This window comes from Sinohyriopsis cumingii, chromosome 3 (assembly GCF_028554795.1).
Source record: "Sinohyriopsis cumingii isolate HCF-2022 chromosome 3, ASM2855479v2, whole genome shotgun sequence".
NCBI lineage: Eukaryota > Metazoa > Mollusca > Bivalvia > Unionida > Unionidae > Sinohyriopsis > Sinohyriopsis cumingii.
This window is the reverse complement of record NC_142963.1, coordinates 102211783-102231746: the sequence shown is the minus strand read 5'-3', so window position 1 is coordinate 102231746 and position 19964 is coordinate 102211783.

Here is a 19964-nt window from a genome sequence, read left to right as displayed (position 1 = left end):
CAATCCTCTCTGAACCGGTCTTCATGCACACCATGTCCGATCGGACAGTTCCAACCATCTGAAGGTCAGCTATCATGCTATCCATGTGAATCTGGTAAAACCACAATTGGAGTAGGATCCACTTCCCAAAATGATTGTTTTACAGGTATGGCGTTCTTAAGGGTGCAAAGGTTTAGAAGGAGAATGTCATTTTCAATTTAAATTAATTTGTTAGCAAGCCGACAAGTCCACTGTTTGTGATTCGAGGGTTATATAAGATTACAACAATTGTCAAGAGAATATTTGATATAATTGATATATATTATGTTACAGATCTACAGGGAAACATAAATACAATTCGAGAATCCTGACGCATTTGGCAGTACCATTCATATGTATTGTCAGAAAGCAATAGTCAAAAGAGCAAGGTACAGATGAACATAAGGACACGTTAATGCGAAGTGTCCTGTAGACTCCTTAGCTCACAGCACAAAACGCATTGATAACCAACCAGGCTTTAGACTCTAAATAGTTTTGCAATCAAATACCTTAGTGCTTGATTTGCCATAAACTTTGCCTCGTTACATGTACTTGCAGATAAACTGATACAGGCTTGTAAGTCTGACTAGAGTCAATTGAAGTGTGATATTGACATGAACAATAACACTTAAATACCTAAACTACAGCTGAAGCTTCCAGCATACAGAATAAATTCATACGTAATATTGTAAATGAGCATAATAGGTTTACGAAACAAAATGCTCAATACGCCGAAAATGAAATGTTAAGAGTCATTATCAGTAAAGTGTCTGGGTTTAAAGAATAAACACATATATATCACCAGTGAACCATTACGCATGTCGCTCATATTAATACACTTCCACTAAAGAAAAGTGTGGTATTATAGTAATAGTAATACTTTTGGGAGACCCTGATACTAATATCGTAGGAGCCACTCAAATCTCATACAAAGACTCTCTACATAACCACTATATATATATATATATATATATATATATATATATATATATATATATATATATATATATATATATATATATATATATATATATATATATATATATATATATATATATATATATAAAGAGAGAGAGAGAGATATTAAGCACTTTGTATTTATATCACCCCAAGGGTTATTACACAGAGACAAAGAATCTTTCCTATTTGCAGGGATAAAGGAAAAAGTAGGGATGCTGGCTCGTGTGGGTGTGCCAGTCTAACAGTGTAATCTAATGGGTGTAACAGGATGAAGCCTAGTTGTTGAATGAACTTTTGCGCAGGAAGCTAAAGACGGGATTTATCAGAATGATCCACACTAAGTTTAAAAAATCATAAAAGGAAATGATATCGCTCCTACATGGAAATAATCAAAACTTGCAACGTCAGTGAATCAAGCAAGAAACAACGTATGCATCTTTGGACCAATATCATTGATAAATCGATATATCACTATGCATGATCAATATATAGAATTTATGTACAAATATGTACAATGCACGATTTTATCGCCAAACATATCAGTGCATAAGATTTATTGGTTTTTCACTCATATGGCGATATTGAATTATTTACACACCCAGATAGTGACACTGAATATTATTGATTTTTTTCTTCAAAATATTTAACAATATATCTCATGCCGACCACGACGTAATTCCAGTTCCACAGTTCTCATTGCAAGGCTTGCCCATCTCATTTTACCAAAGGATTTCCTATTCCCTACAGACTAATTAGTTCCTACGTCTTGGCCCCTCACTGCGAGTAAACCAATACCGTCCTCCTAAGATTTATAAGACTAGCCATCACCAAAACGGCTGCAGCTAGCTCCCATAAAGTGGTCAGCATCCTGATAAAACTCGCTGTGTTGTGATAAAAAAAATTTAATTGTACTCTATAAGTACCCTGCTTGTAGCGAACGCTCACAGCCAGAAAACTAGAAGTAATTGGGTTTCACGTTGCAGGCACTTTGCGCATGCACCACTGGGTAAACCAAGTTCAGTATTTTCAAATGACTTCAACTAAAGATTAAACCATCATCACGGAACAAAACCCGAGTACATTTCATTCTTATATAAAGCATTAATATTACACTACACACAATACTTTGCAGAAGCATCAATCACTCAAATGCATGCCGATGACATGGATTTGTCACTTACCAAATATAAAAGAGGTGACTAATGGATTGAAAGCAAAACCTCAGGGTCTCTTGAAGCAGTAGCAACTGTGCAAGGAAACAAATTAAGGGTCAAAGACTTCTAAGTCTGTAGTCCAAGTAGTACATCCTCTCATGTGTTCGAACATATGCCCATACTGAAAATTTCAACTAAAATCTTGACTTATGCAGACGCCGCTGCAGTCCCTAGAATGAGTGATAGCTTTATCTAACCGATCCCAAACTCCGTGAGACAATAGGATTACGCTCCGATAATGGCATGCTTGCCGTAAGACTATAACTGGTCGTAAATAGTCTAATACCTGAGTATGTTTGTTTGTTTGTCAGGATAATTACCTGTATGAGGAAATTGTTTGAGCTATGAAAAAAATATCATACCTAAAATTCAACGTCATTGATATCAAACGCTAGCCGTGTAATTGCTGTACAACATATGTTATATGGTCTAAGAGGGAAAACATCGCATCCATACTGGACTACAAGGGGTGCTCCTATTGCACCGCTCGTGCTATGAAGTATTCTTGGTCTCTTCGCCTACTGGAACAAAATACGGCAATGGAAAATAATTCTATGAAAAGGCTACCACCTTTGCCCTGGAATCCATTGAAATACAAGAAACCTAAAAATATAGGAAGTTGACCGAAAATGTAAGAACAAGGCCTCAGCAGAAATGTATTGATGTGTGTGGAATAATAGAGCATTTCGGTGTGTTTTCCTCTATTTGTACATTGCCATTGATACACACATTAAGTATATCAAGTTCTTGTTATATAAGAACTCACTTATTCAAATCTATATATGTGGATATTATAGAATGGCCGCTTTAGGTAAGTTTGAATTGTATTTTAAGTCACAAAAAAAAGACTACGGTATTGCAATTTAAATCCAAAAGTAATCCAAGAATTAAAACACAAGTCCTATCAATGAAAAGATGTAAGTGAATCACATTTCAAAACCCGATGAAAATCCAAGATGGAAGGCGATGACCTCTGTAATGCCCACCGAACTTAGTCACAAAAACACATTGATCTCATTCAAGAGCGTTCTTAAAACTCACCTATTTAGATGCAAGAACAGACTTAAAGACCTAATAATGTTTCCTTACTTTAAATATTTTCAACATGTTTTCTGTTTTCTAATTTCATGTTGTTTGTTGTTTGTAATTATATCATTGTATATGTGTTGTCTTATGCTGTAAAGCGCTTAGAGATTCAAAAGTTTAGGCGCAATACAAAGTCTTCATTATTAGTAGTAGTAGCAAGTAGTAGTAGTAGTATTACTATTATTGTTATTACTTCTATAAATGTCGACAACAAATTTTCATTACTTTACCTCATTATGTCATTCTTATAATGAAAGTGCCAACACATTGATAGACAAAGAGAAAGACTACTAGGCGAGCACAATGATAAACTCTTACAAAGAAACTAATAGATGTAACATGTAATGGATATTACATTTATTTAAAGTGTTATTATTCATGGTACAAACATATGTGCCATATATATTTTACATTTCTTAATGATGACTTTTTCGAGATCAGATTTTCAATTTTAATATTTTTATAACAATAATCAATATTTCAGACTGTGGGCCTGGCACATTCAGACCAGCTGGAAGTCTTGTTTGTTATGCCTGTCCAGCAGGAATGTACCAACCAAGCAGAGGTCAAAGTTCTTGTTTGTCTTGCAAACCGGGTTCATTTCAAAATCAAATTGGTCAGAATGATTGCGTCCCATGTCAGGCTGGAAGTTATAGCGACACAACACGAGCAACAACTTGCATGCCCTGTAAAAGTGGAACTTATCAATCCTCTCTGAACCGGTCTTCATGCACACCATGTCCGATCGGACAGTTCCAACCCTCTGAAGGTCAGCTATCATGCTATCCATGTGAATCTGGTAAAACCACAATTGGAGAGGGATCCACTTCCCAAAATGATTGTTTTACAGGTATGGCGTTCTTAAGGGTGCAAAGGTTTAGAAGGAGAATGTCATTTTCAATTTAAATTAATTTGTTAGCAAGCCGACAAGTCCACTGTTTGTGATTCGAGGGTTATATAAGATTACAACAATTGCCAAGAGAATATGTGATATAACTGATATATCTTATGTTACAGATCTACAGGGAAACATAAATACAATTCGAGAATCCTGACGCATTTGGCAGTACCATTCATATGTATTGTCAGAAAGCAATAGTCAAAAGAGCAAGGTACAGATGAACATAAGGACACGTTAATGCGAAGTGTCCTGTAGACTCCTTAGCTCACAGCACAAAACGCATTGATAATCAACCAGGCTTTAGACTCTAAATGGTTTTGCAATCAAATACCTTAGTGCTTGATTTGCCATAAACTTTGCATCGTTACATGTACTTGCAGATAAACTGATACAGGCTTGTAAGTCTGACTAGAGTCAAGTGAAGTGTGATATTGACATGAACAATAACACCGCGATGAATTGCTTAAATATCTGAACTACAGCTGAAGCTTCCAGCATACAGAATAAATTCATACATAATATTGTAAATGCGCATAATAGGTTTATGAAACAAAATGCTCAATACGCCCAAACTCTTAAGATTCATTATCAGTACATTTCCTGGGTTTAAAGAATAAACACAAATATCACCAGTGAACCATTACACATGTCGATCATATCAACACACTTCGACTAAACAAAAGTGTGGTATGATACTAATAGTATTACTTTTGGGAGACCCTGATACCAATGTAGGCGTGATACCATATATGTGCCACATGTGAGCACAATTTCAGCAATATTGGGGAGTTGCAATACACTGGACAACAAATTTTTACAAAAGTCATGTTACTGAAATAAAATTAGTCAATTCTTATCAATTTTTATGTGCTGAACACGAATATGACAGTCAAATTGCAAAATTGGCTCTAGTTTTTTTGTAATCTGCAAGAAATTAATGTTTACATAACGAAATGCATTCCAATAGTAAAAGGTCAACTGTAATAGCCTACCTATAAAAAATCAAGTCATTGACTACATCTTAGATTTCTTCGCCTGTCTCTTGTACAGCTGTTCGGGAGCATCTCTGAGGAGTGTCCAGCAGTAGTCAGCCAGCATTGTAGTGGACCATTTTCCCTGGTATCTTTGTTCCATTGTTGCGATATCTTGATGAAAACGTTCGCCGTGTTCATCACTAACAATACCACAGTTGCTAGGAAAGAAATCCAAATGGGAATGAAGGAAGTGAATCTTTAGAGACATATTGCAGCCAAGTTTCTTATACTTCATCAACATGTCTTCTACTAGTTCCTTATAGTTTTCTGCCCTAACATTTCCGAGGAAGTTTGTAGAAACTAGGCGAAAAGCATTCCATGCTTGTTTCGCGTCACCTTCCAGCAAGTTGTTGAACCGGTCATCTTTGAAAAGCTCTCGAATCTGAGGACCCACAAAAACTCCCTCTTTAATCTTTGCTTCGCTGAGTCGAGGGAATTTTTCATGCAGGTATCGGAATGCTGGCAAAGTCCGGTCAATGGCTTTCACGAAGTTCTTCATCAAACCTAGTTTGATGTGAAGGGGTGGTAGCAAGATTTTCTGAGCCTCAACCAGAGCTGGGTGTTGGATATTCTTCTCTCCAATGGCTACATTCTGCCTGTGAGTCCATTCCTTCCTCATGTAGTGCATTTCCCTTGCTCGGCTATCCCACTCGCATAAGAAACACATGTATTTTGTATATCCTTGCTGCAGTCCCATTAAAAGGGCAACTACCTTCAAATCACCACAGAGGTGCCAGCTGTACTTGTTATACTCAATGGAATTCAGTAGCTGCCTTAAGTTATCGTATGTCTCTTTCATGTGGACAGCATACGCTACTGGAATAGATGGAAGAATGTTTCCATTGTGCAAAAGCACAGCCTTGAGACTCAGTTTCGAAGAGTCCACAAATAGTCTCCATTCTTGTGGGTCATGAGTGATTTTTAAAGCATTCATGAGGCCCTCAATATCGGAACAGAATATCAGATTACTTTCCTTTCTGAAGAAAGGCTCCAATTGCTGGTGGCGCTTTCGATATGCAGTAATTGTGACATCTTCTTCTAGAAGATTCCATTGTTGGAGTCTTGATCCTAGCAATTCTGCCTTGTTCTTTGATAAGTCCAAATCACGAATCAGGTCATTTAGTTCTTCCTGTGTTATTCTGTGTGGGGTTGATGATGCACCACAGTGAAAATCTGGATCACTGCATGCTGATGGACCAGGAGAAGAACAGGTCGACTCACCTTTGTCTTCGTCAGATGAATCAAGAGAATATTCTGCTGGAGGTTCTGGAATAGGAAGTCCCTCACCATGTGGAACTGGTCTCAATGCAGACGGAATGTTTGGGTAGACTATTCTCGACTTCTTTCGCTTCGTTATTCCGCCGGAAAGAGGAGGAACCAAGCAGAAGTAACAGTCATTTAGGTGGTTGCTTGGCTCTCTCCACACCATTGGGACTGCAAACGGCATTGATGACCTTTTGCAATTCAACCACTGTGAAAGCTGTGTTGTACATGTAGCACAGCATATATGCGGAGCCCAAGGCTTGTCTTGGTCACCAACCTTGCATCCGAAGTAAAGATGATATGCCTTCTTCACTTGAGAATTGATACTTTTCTTCTGGTTGGCAAATGTCACTTCCCCACAAATATAGCAAAAATTGTCCGCGGTATTAACACACTTTCGAGGCATTACTGTTCTTTATTGTACGTAAATGGATAAAATAATAAGTTTTATGTAACAGTAGCTTGAACTGTCTCGCACAACGTCTAAAATATTTTAAATGCTGAACCTATCTGATTGGGCTTTATATAGTACACTGCTTACGTCAGCTTCAGCAGCCGCCTGGCATTAGTATAATAGGCCTACACATGTATAGTACACTGCTGACGTCAACTTACTTCAGCAGCCGCATGGCATTAGTATTGCATTGCATCAGAAAATGATGCAATCAACTGTGGATGATGTGAGCATGATGGTATTATGCAATGTTACATCATTATTCCGGATGTTGCTGCAGTCCTACTGGAGAAATTTACACAGTGAAACATAGAAAATGAGGTATATGAATATCTTCAAAACGAGAGCCAATACAAATTTTTCACGGTTATATTCGTGTTCGGCACATTAAAATACTACAGATTAGGGCCTTTTCAAGTCAGTAATGATTTCACTGTTGACCAGTGATATTACCGACATTTCATTCATCACGCAATGTAACGAGATCAAATTGTATCTTCATACATTCGAATCATGTCTGCTCACAATTAATAATCGTAGTAGACAATGCAATTTCACCCTGAAATTTCAAACAAAGACACTATACGCAGAGAGAGAGAGAGAGAGAGAGAGAGAGACAGAGAAAGACACAGAGAGAGAAAGACAGTCAGAGAGAGAGAGATTAAACACATTGTATTTATTTGAACCGAATGGTTATTACACAGAGAAAATCTTTCCTATCTGCAGGGAAAAAGGAAAAAGTAGGGATGCTGGCTAGTGTGGGTGTGGCAGTGCCCAATCTAATGAGTGTAACAGGATGAAGCCGAGTTGGGATTGGATTTAGCGAAGACACTAAAGTACTTTCATAAATGAGATCTTTATGTATCACGTAATCGAGCTTTGAATGAACTTTTGCGCAGAAAGCTAAACATAGGATTTGACAAAATGATCCGCACTGAGTTCAAAAAGTGATATAAGGAAATGATATCGCTCCTACATGGAAATAATCAAAACTATAAACGTCTGTGAATCAAGCAAGAAACAACGTATGCATCTTTGGACCAATATGGTTGATAAATGGATCTATCACTATGCATGATCAATTTATAGAATTTATGCACAAATATGTACAATTCACGATTTTATCGCCAAACATATCATAGCATAAGATTTATTGATTTTTCACTCATATGGCGATATTTAATTATTTACACACCCAGATAGTGATATTGAATATTATTGATTTTTTCAAAATATTGAACAATATATCTCAGGCCGATCACAACGTATTTCCAGTTCCACAGTTCTCATTGCAAGGCTTGCCCATCTCATTTTACCAAAGGATTCCCTATTCCCTGCAGACTAATTAGTTCCTACGTCTTGGTCCCTCACTGCGAGTAAGCCAATACCGTCCTCCTAAGATTTATAAGACTAGCCATCACAAAAACAGCTGAAGCTAGCTCCCATAAAGTGGTCAGTATCCTGATAAAATTCATTGTGTTGTGATAAAAATAATTAAATTGTACTCTATAAGTACCCCGGTTGTAGCAAACGTTCACGGCTAGAAAACTAGAAGTAATTGGGTTTCAAATTGCAGGCACTTTGCGCATGCACTATTGGGTAAACCAAGTTCAGTATTTTCAAATAACTGCGACTAAAGATTAAACCATCATCACGGAATGCTGTACGCGCAACAAAACCCGAGGACATTTCATTCTTATATAGTGCATCAATATTACACTACACACAATACTTTGCAGGAGCCTCACTCAGATGCATGCCTTTGACATGGATTTGTCACTTCCCAAATACAAAGGAGGCGACTAATGGATGGAAAGCAAAATCTCAGGGGTCTCTTGAAGCAATAGCAACTGTGCATGGAAACAAATTAAAGGTCGAAGATTTCAAAGTCCGTAGTCCAAGTAGTACATCCTGTCAAGTGTTCGAACATTTGCCCATACTGAAAACTTCAACTAAAATCTTGACATATACAGACACCATTGCAGTCATCAGAATGAGTGATAATTTTATCCAACCGATCCAAACCTCCGTGAGACAATAAGAAAGACTAAGCTCCGATAATGGCATGCTTGACGTAAAGACTATAACTGGTCGTAAATAGTCTAATACCTGAGTATGTTTGTTTGTTTGTCAGGATAATTACCTATATGAGACAATTGTTTTAGCTATGAAAAAACATCACACCTAAAATTCAACGTCATTGATATCAAACGCTAGCCGTGTAATTGCCGTACAACATATGTTATATGGTCTAAGAGGGAAAACATCGCATCTATACTGGACTACAAGGGGTGCTCCTATTGTACACTCGTGCTATGAAGTATTCTTGGTCTTGACAATAATTCTATGAAAAGGCAACCACTTTTACCCTGGAATCCATTTAAAATCTTTGCACGCCCTAATCGTTTTGCAGAATATACTTACTCTAAATAAGTATGCAATCTGTTTTAAATATATTGGAAAATACTCAAATTTTTTTATATGTGCCGTTTGTTTCCAGACTGGAATTATCGTTGAAAGCAAAAGAAGAGAAAAACACCGGTATTATCTCATCGTGGTCATACAGTAATATAGCTTACTGTGAACATTGAAAGTATTGGTGCAATATGCAAGAAGAAATACAGGCAGGACTGTCCTTTACCGAATGAGTGTGCACCTACAACATTCAAATTCTAAAAACAGTAACCTAACACTGTTTATCATTAACTACGAAGTTATACCTAAAACTATCTGACAAAGCCGACGTGTCTTAAGAAAACGAGATGCTTCAGAGTATTCAGAACAAACTTTTTCACAAGCATAAAGCCAGAAACGAACTCTGATTCTCATAAGAGATTGTCTAATATATCCAACGTGAGATGCATATTTTTAAGGAACACGGTAAAACATGTTAGAACTGAAACTGTACCTTCTACTAGCATTATATAAGGCATTTATCTCTGCAGATTTTGTTCATCTGCGATATCAATAGCCGCATGATTGCATGTGGGCTTCGGCAGTTCAAAAACGGACTTTCTATTTCGACTCCTAGAATTAATTATATTCACATTTTACTGCCCAAGTATAGTATTCCTTGAAGTTGAAAAATTTATCTTTCCAATAAGCACAAAATTATATATATATATATATATATATATATATATATATATATATATATATATATATATATATATATATATATATATATATATATATATATATATATATACATATATATATATAATTAACCCATGAGAAATGACCCACACTAAAGATGTAATTCCCTGAAAAAACTGGACTAATCTGATTCATTGTTATAATAAACTGTCTCGTACCATCAGTAAATTGCCGTTCACAGTTGGCATTATTTAAAGAAAGTATTCATTTTTTCCTAAATGATATGTTAACGTTAAAGTATAAATATTTACGCATTACAAGAGTTTTGAATATTCAATCCAAAATTGAATGCATACATGTAGCATTGACGGTCTGAAACTATTATGCTCGGGAAATGTGCGTTCTTACATTTTAGATGCAGTACCAAATACCAATTGCTAAACAACTATTATCTCCCATATGTATTTATTTATATTTTTATTTATTTTATTTTATTTGTTAATTTTTCTCATTGCAGTTTGCTCTGCAGGAACATTCAGATCAAACCAAGGTCAAGGTTGCGAGAAATGTCCCAATGGCATGTATCAACCAAAACCTGGCCAAATTTCCTGTCTTTACTGCAACGCTGGTACATATCAGAATGGAACAAGCCGGACTTCTTGCATGCAATGTCTACCGGGAAGTTACCAGTCATCCACTGGATCTGAGTCATGTATCAAATGCAGTCCTGGATTCTACCAACCAGATCATGGATCTTCCAGTCAGTGTTCAGCTTGTCCAGTTGGAACTTATCAGGATTTACCTGGTGCAGTGTCGTGCAACAAATGCTTTGTCGGGACTTTCCAAAACCAAACAGGTCAAGTTAATTGTATTCCGTGTCCCAAAGGAAGTTATCAGTCTTCAGAGGGGACAAATAAATGTATCGCATGTCCTGCTGGTATGTATCAAAACTTTATTGCTCAATCACTATGTTTGGAATGCCCCCCTGGAAGTTACAAGAGCGAACCAGGACCTGATATGTGTACCCATTGTGATGTAGGCATGTATCAAAATATGTCTGGCCAAATATCATGCTATACGTGCCCAAATAGCACAAACACAACTGGCATTGGAACAAAATCAATTCAGGATTGCTACTCTTCAGGTACGTATACGTTTGGTGGGTATTATACATACACGTTCTGCCTTTTTCTTTCGAAATGATCCATTACCCAATTAATTTCGGAACAATTCATTTTGCTCTCTTCTGCACGTTTTATTTTAGTTTCAGGTCATTGAACTTAACGTATCCTGCATAAAGTTCATCAAATATTTTCCTGTCGAGATAATGTGTATTGGTACATGTATCATATAAAGTCCAAGGTGTTGCAAAATCATTTTATAATCATATTTTCAGTTCTTTATGATTATTGTCCCATGAACAATCACAACCTTTGATTTTTAGAAGGGAACTTTAAGCTTCTTTTCTATGGTGGAGAAGGATATCACTGCTTATCTAAGTGATGGCTATTGAGAAGTCTTCTTCGCAATGGCTTTAATAGTCATGCAGCTGATGACAATTGTATTAGTGAGAAGGTTGATCATGATGTTGTTCTTGATGACAATAAATCCGTCGTATGAATGTGAAATGAATGTAAACTTTAATTTGTTTCTCTCTTCTTGATTTTGAAAAGCATAACTTCATTATCTAAAATAATGCGGTCCTTATAGAAGTGACTTTCTTATCAGAAAAAACATTTAGAAACGCAGGCCAAATGTCCTCGTCTATAATATTTGCATTATTTTGATAGACATCAGTTCCATCTATAATGAAGATGGTTACACAATTACATATCATACGAGAGATTCTCACGGTCTGAAAGACACAATTATTAATGTATCAAGGTACATAGCAAGTAACCAAGAAGGTGTAAGTAACGGTAGATAATTCCCATAGTATTTCAGTACCCAGGGTAATCTTGATGAATGTATCATCTTAAATCATTATCCAATAATTTCCAGCTATTGCTGATCCACCCTTCTCATGACCGAGATTCATGTTCATTCATTCCGTCAACCTTTAATTTGAAACAGTAACGTACAATAAGAAGCATAAAACGAATTTCATAGGAATAATTACAATTGTCGATGGGCAGTAATGTATCAGTAGTTTATTTTTCTTTTCATGTTTTCATGTATCAATAGGAAAACATTAAAATATCAATTGACAAATTACTAGACTAGGATTACTTTGGGAGATATTTCAAAACTTTTAAATGAACTTGTTATATCCGTAAATATGAATGAAATGCTGGAAGATCCAATCATGATATGTTACATTTCTGAGGAGATTTTAAATATATGCGTGAAAAATACACAAACAATGCCTGGTTCACTATTATAGTTTTTATGAGTTGGTTTTAGGAGCGAGTTTAAAGTACCGTGTGTAGAATTAGAACTGTTAAAAGACTGTGATATATTCATAACGATCAAGTAGGATGTATATTTAACAAGCATATACTACCTTATAAAGATGTTCAGATAAATATTACAGCCTGTATGTATGGGTCTTGAGCCAATAAATGACTTAAAAGCATAACATTATCAGTTGAGGGAAAAAAAACCAATTCAGATGGTTAAAAGTACTCTGTTCAAAATAACTGGTTGACCATGATACATTATGTGTTTTAGAAGGGGATTTTTATATTTCATTACATTGGCGTGACTGTTACTAGCTCCAGAGTAATGAATTCCAGATGAAAACGTTTCATCTCCAATCAAATAAGACAATTGATAAATAAAAAACCAATGGTATCAACATTATAAGGTAACGTAGGAAAACATTCAAAGATATACACACAATTTGGTTAAATACTGAAAATACATACAGCGTTGTTTTGTTTGAAAAGTTGTATTCAACTGGATACAATTTTGAGGCAAAATGCTACAAATCAGTTCATAAAAGACTACTTCAAACTAATTGTCAAAGAAATGTAAGATCTCAGGAAAAGAAAAACAAAATAAATGTGTGCAGATGAACATATTTATCTGCCATTAAGATTTCTTATTTCTCAGGAGAACAACTCTTGACGATCGTTAGTCTTAGTATGTTTGAGAAATGAGAAAATCAACCTAATTTAACCAAGCTCTTTCAAAGTTTTCTTCATATTGATCTAATTTTACAGAATGTACCGTTTCTCCAGAGATCCAACAGTAATTCTAACCACTCGGCTAACATAGTCTCCGGATCTATACATATCTTCTTTCTTCCTTCAGTGACCGCTTTCCTCATAACTCTTGTTGTACAGAAAGGTTAGACAGATAGTTATGAGATTCTGAGTCCAAATGTATTCAGTCTCTGTCAGATTTAGTACAAACATGGTCATGCCAACTGTAATGCGTTTACACATGCTTAAAATATTTTATTTTATTTTACTGTTTTAGATGTTTTCTGAGAATCGCAAAGGAAAACGTTTACTTTTGAAAATGCACTTTATTCATTCAGTTGTTTTGAGGAAACATTTCATTGCATAATATAAGACCAATTCCATGCAGTATGTTATCATTTGTACTTTTCAAAAAAATGCAAATAGCTATCAATGCAAACTTAGGAACACTTACATGACTTCTCTGTGTATAATTGTATTCTTCATCCAAGAAATATCATGTGACTTTTATGAAATGTTGTCTAATATAAAACTTAACTTTGAGACTAACAATATCTGGTAAACATTCTATAGTCACTGCAATTATTTTATGGCTGAGTCGAAAAGCTTTTCTAGATCACTTTCTCCGCCTTTTCAACAGCATCAACCACTCTTTAACCTCATTCTAGTAAAACCGAGCATAATATTCTTCAATGCTGCAATGAATGCTATGTCGATGTGTCTTTTGTCTCATAATCAGTCGTAAGAAAAGGCAATTTCATATCTATTTTCATAATTTCCCGATTGTGCAATTGATTCTGATGTAATTTTATCGTAATGCAAACAAAATGTTCACAGTTTTTAGTTTTGGTTACCAAACCTAATGACATCTGATTATTTTACCATATCAATTTTAAATCTCAAATCCTGTAATAATTTCTATGAATCTTAAGTAGTATTCACAAGAACCTGACCTACTCAAGAATATGTATTGTTTTAGTATCAGTATTTTGCGCATTACCAACTCATGGTCGTTAACTCAGTTTGTCATTCATAAAGCATTGCTCGATCCTATTTGTAGCTATTACATGTAACCAGGCATACTACTGTGTCATGAATATGCCGTGGTCATTCAATATAAACAGATCATAGCTTCCCTTCGATATGACGACACTGTGTACATCGCATCTTCTTTTGCCTTCATATAAAACCAGTTGAAAAAACAACATGGTATCATTATTATATTTAGAATTAGATTTGAAATTGCTACCTGTACAGTGTGATTATGTTAAAGTATGGTCGGGGTTTATATAATACAATTATATTTTGTACAGAGGGTATTTATCTCCATGTGTTAGTTATTACATGTTCTTAGGAGATATAGATTGATCGTACTTACACCTGGTTTCTATAGTTGTGCTAAAAAAGCGTTGAATTTAGCAAAGGTGTTAATAAGGAACAATACACGTTGTGTTCTGTTGCCTTTTGCATATTTTTGGTTTGGTACAAATTACAAGTGTGATGGACATGTATTTCAAGTGACCATAAGAAGGCTGATAGAAGTTTAGACTCTCTTTGCTTTTTCAGTTTATACTTATTGTCTGGGTATGTACATATGTCAGGGCAAGCAGATACATGTAGCACTAATGCAGTATCCAGGTCGTTGAAACTGTGTCCTCTCTTATTTTCTCATTCATACTGTCCACTACCTTTTGATAGTTGCTGTTCTCCGCTATATATAAATTATCGGACGTTACGCCCTAAATGACATTATTTGAACAAATTATTTTTGATCTATCAAAATGCATTTTCATTAGTGACATATTTCCTTATATTCTCATAAGGTAAATTGACACTAATAAAATATTACAAATTCACTCATTAAATATAACAAATTGTACTCTCTCTCTCTTTCTGTCCATGTCTCTCTCTCTCCCTCTATCTCTCCTCGTATGTACGTGAATTTCGCCGCAGAATCATATACAATCTTTCCCACTGTTTCAGAACATACTGCAAGAACTGGAGCTGACTCCGAAGAAAACAATACAAACATTGGTGGCATTGCAGGGGGTGCAGGAGGAGCTATAGCATTGCTGGTGGTGGTAGCTATCGTCATCTTTATCGCAATCAGACGACATAGGTAAATGGTCAAGTTAAATGTATACGTAATGTAGAAGTGTAAAAATATTGTACATAAAGTATATATATATATATATATATATATATATATATATATATATATATATATATATATATATATATATATATATATTCTAAGTTATTACTTGATTTATTGATTTGTTTCTCAGGGGTCGACACCTCGAAGAAAGTGCATGCATGAAACACACAATGCAGTATTAAAACGATGTATGTTACCATGCATAATTTAAATGAGCATGTTTAGTTACTTTTTTAATCATATCTTTACTCACTAAAATTATCTCATGGAAATCCCGTGCATTTGGAAAATTTTTATATCATATAATTTACAATAATTTGTTTTCTGCGATTAATGAAAAAATCAAGGATTTTATCCATGTTTTATTGTGCATTTTGAGACTTGCTGTGTGCTTTTTGAACATATATTTCTCGTTTGTTTTCTTTCAAAATCCCCTCAGAGACGTTTTGTGTAAAGGGAATAATGCAGAAAATATACCGCAAAAAAGTTGCTTTGTTATTTACATTTTGTTTTTAACAGATAATGTTTGAACTGCAATGTCATTCCTTTCCATTGCTACTTTTGTCCTGTATATAGTCACAGCTATCCTTGATATGATTCTCATAGTCTAGTTTACAATCTTATTTTGTATTGCCATAAAAAGTAACGTAGTTGAATTTGTCTTAGAATACATCAATCATGACGATACAGTCTTTCAATTGTAGTCGTTAATTATTATCCGTTAACTTTCAAACACACCTTGCGCATTTTCAGAGTTCAAAATCATCTGAAATCTTAATCTAGTGTAGACCATTCCAGAATCGCTCTGCAGTTAGAGAATCCCAATCACTTTCGCATAACGACATTATTATATTTTCAAAATTCGCGAATAGAAACTGCTGCCCGCAGTTTATTGCAGAATATGCAATATGCTTGAGTCGTCTCCTATCTCAGGTAAAACTAGAAACACGTCTTCTGAAACAATATAAATGATCTATGATATGCTTGGAAATATAGACCTTTCTTGGATAGTTCCAGAAGTATGAAGATGTCACAATATACACTGTGTGCTTAAATCGCTGTGATATACAAGATTATACCGTCCACATAGACATCTCAATAATAGAAAACAGATCAACTTGAAGAAATCCAGAAAATGTTAAAATGGTTGACAAGACTGGGAACCTACTTGCACATTATTTATGTGATACTTATTATAGTATAAGGTACTAAACGAGATCAAATGTGTATGTCATCAATTTTATATTTAAACCGTATTAATGTTCGAAAGTAAGGAAGCCCATTTAACATAATATTTCAGAATGAATATTTCATTCATTTGCCTTCGTCCAGTGTTCAGATCAGTCCAGTCTGTCATGGTGTCCTAATCAACCTTTAATTTGGGGCTGGGAAATAAAAACCAATGAATTCGTGCACCAAATTCAGGCTTAAAGATGTGTCATAACATGTTCGTTATCGAATTGGCCGTAATACTCAGTTCGTGTGACAAATCTCGAGGACGTCTTGCATTTAGGTTCATGTTTCTTCAGCCACCCAAAAGCGGCTATAATTTTCAAATATTTGACATGAAACACTACAACATTGTCAATTATTCAGAATTTTGATCCGACTCCTATATTACTCTAAATCGGAGTACAACATAGATTTGTCATGTTTCATCGAAATGGAGTGGATAGACCTCGTGTATGCCCAACGAATTCAATTTCCTGCTCCATTTTCAGGTTAAAAGAGAACAGTAGCCACAAAACGTTACGTAAAGATGGTGTTTTACCTACTCCAAACAATAGACAGCTAGAGAACAGTATACAACAGCAAATACGAGAAGTTATATACACAAATCTAGGTGAGTTCTCTCCAAATATGCCACTGTACGCACTCTGATACTTGCATACATACATACATACATACATACATACATACATATATATATATATATATATATATATATATATATATATATATATATATATATATATATATATAGTATCATTGATATATTTCAGAGAATACATTTAAACATTGCCTCATATATGCCAAACGTTTATATATTTGGTAGTACATGAAGAGGACTCGAAAGAACAATGCACAAAGATTGAAGCATCGGATGAATATGCCTCCACAGATAACACTTACTACAATATGGAGGGGAATGCTCTCATTCCACGCGGTGCAGTCATGTTATCTAATCTGTGGGATTATGTCCAGGAGAAAACACTTCATGGAAGCAAACTATCGGACGAGTTTGAGGTTTTTCATGGTTTAATAATAATAATAATAATAATAATAATAATAATAAATAGCAATGTTATTTGTGATCATTGAAACTACTCTTAGAGATATGTTCTACAAAAAGTCAGTAACAACTTCGGTTTAGACGATAAAATGCGGCAAATATATAGTACAAATAAAATGAAGAAAGTGTACCATGCTTTGGAAAAAGTGCTAAAAAAGTCAACAACACTGTAACAGTTTCAACAAATTACCCGTTAACTGAAAGTGCTTATATAACGATATAGTAATTTATTGTAGAAAAATCGTATTTAATTTATGCGTTGAATGTGTTGTGATTTGCCCATGTGTAAATTCAAAAATGCAACATATTTTATGAGTCAAATAAAATACGTGCTGAATTTTAAAAAAAAACTTGTTGGATTTCGCTTTTTTCGGTTACTCAGATTAAGAGTAATATATATATATATATATATATATATATATATATATATATATATATATATATATATATATAGCGAGAGAGAGAGAGAGAGAGAGAGAGAGAGATTATTAGATAAATAGATAGATAGATATTATGTTCAACTAACAATGAGTATCATCTTTCTATCGGATTTTTGTCATGATTCTATGAAGTATACAAGTTCTTTACTTACATCCAAATTCATGACCTTGTTAGTTACCTCGGAAATTCTATTTTATCTACGGCGAAATATTCATTAAGAGAGATTCTGGATTATATCATTGTGAAAGATCAAGACACTCAAGACTATTAGAATTCATTCGGAACATATTGTACTTTTAAACTTATGAACATATAGGATTATCTGGGATTTAATTCACAATACTATCAGTGTCTTTTCAATTTTCACTTTGTATTCATGAAAACTTCACTATGTTCTGATTAAACTAAGCTTGGTAGTTTCGCTTCTTCTCTGTTGCATAGTTTAGGAACAAACGATAGTAATAGTCACTTAATATCAATATAATCTTACCCGTTTGATCCTGACCTTTAAAGAATGAAAACTAGAAATTAAGTCTAAACGAAAACTAAGAACAGAAGGAATTTAAAGGACATGTATCGTGAACTACTATGTGGGAATATTTTGTATATCTATTTTCCAAAAATATTGCTTAATTAGACAATCTTATTTCATCAACGATGAAATTAGGTGTACATTTCAGGCTCTACCGTCTGGGTTACTTTCTCCAGTAAAAGCAGCATCAAAGACAAGCAACCGTCAGAAGAACCGATACAAAGGTCTTTACCCATGTAAGTCAGTTCTATTATTAATTGACTACGATACCGAATGTTGGAATAATATCTTTATTTGATATCCATGAAGTTTCGCTTATGCAAATATTCTATGTTGAATTATAGACATTTATGATCTTTCTATTTTGAAAATAATTTTCATATTGGTCAGGAATAATTGCTTCAGTGAACGTGTATCACTTGCGTATAGTTTTAAATCAAACAATGTTACGAAGATTTCTCTCTTGGTACAGTCCTTTCACCCTTTCACATTATTCTGCGCGTACAATGTTGCCTCAAGATCCTATGCTATTGCCTCGGCTTTTGCGAGACAAGCAATTGAAGGGGCAATTGAGTCGCTGTCATTGTAGAATACAAGCATCGGTAAACACGTCAAATCAAAACTTATATATCATTCATGTTGAATAAAATGGGCGGGCACGATCATTGTGCTGTGTACGGGTGTAACAGCCGAAAGGTAGAGCTAATAACACTTGTGTATTTTATCAATTTTTTAAACAGTCTAATTCTAAGTCACAGTGGATTCATGCCTCGGGTTGTAATGATTTGATAAGCGTCAAATCTTACATGAAAATATGTGGATGTTACATTGCATCTGTAAAACCAAATAGGACTAATAAAGACAGTATGGATTATTGGACAAGTGTCAAATTAACCCACATACATTTAAGTTTCAAGAATTTTTTTTTAAAAAACTGAATTAAACCCTTAGTACAATTTATCGAAAAATATTTAGAGATAAGTTCATCAACAAAAGATGGTTTACTATGTATGTATTTATGCTCGAACGTAAGTACCTTAAGCTAATTCAGCTTGTTAAATAACCACTGTCATCTACTTTCTATAACATCGTTACATGTGCCATTATAAGGGCCAGAATAGATATATAATTCAGGTTTGCAGTCATATTTTTTCCTTGAATGGCATAAGCATTTTAGTACAAATAAGGCAAATATGAATGTTTATTAATAAAATAATACGTCATTACTTCTACTCGCTTCTAATGGCCTCAACATAACAAACATTTTTAAAGCTATTTGAATAAAATGCATTTACAACAAAGACGTGAATAGCAAAGAAAAGAAACGACTTTTAACACTGTATTTAATCAACCTAATTTTCTTGGTAC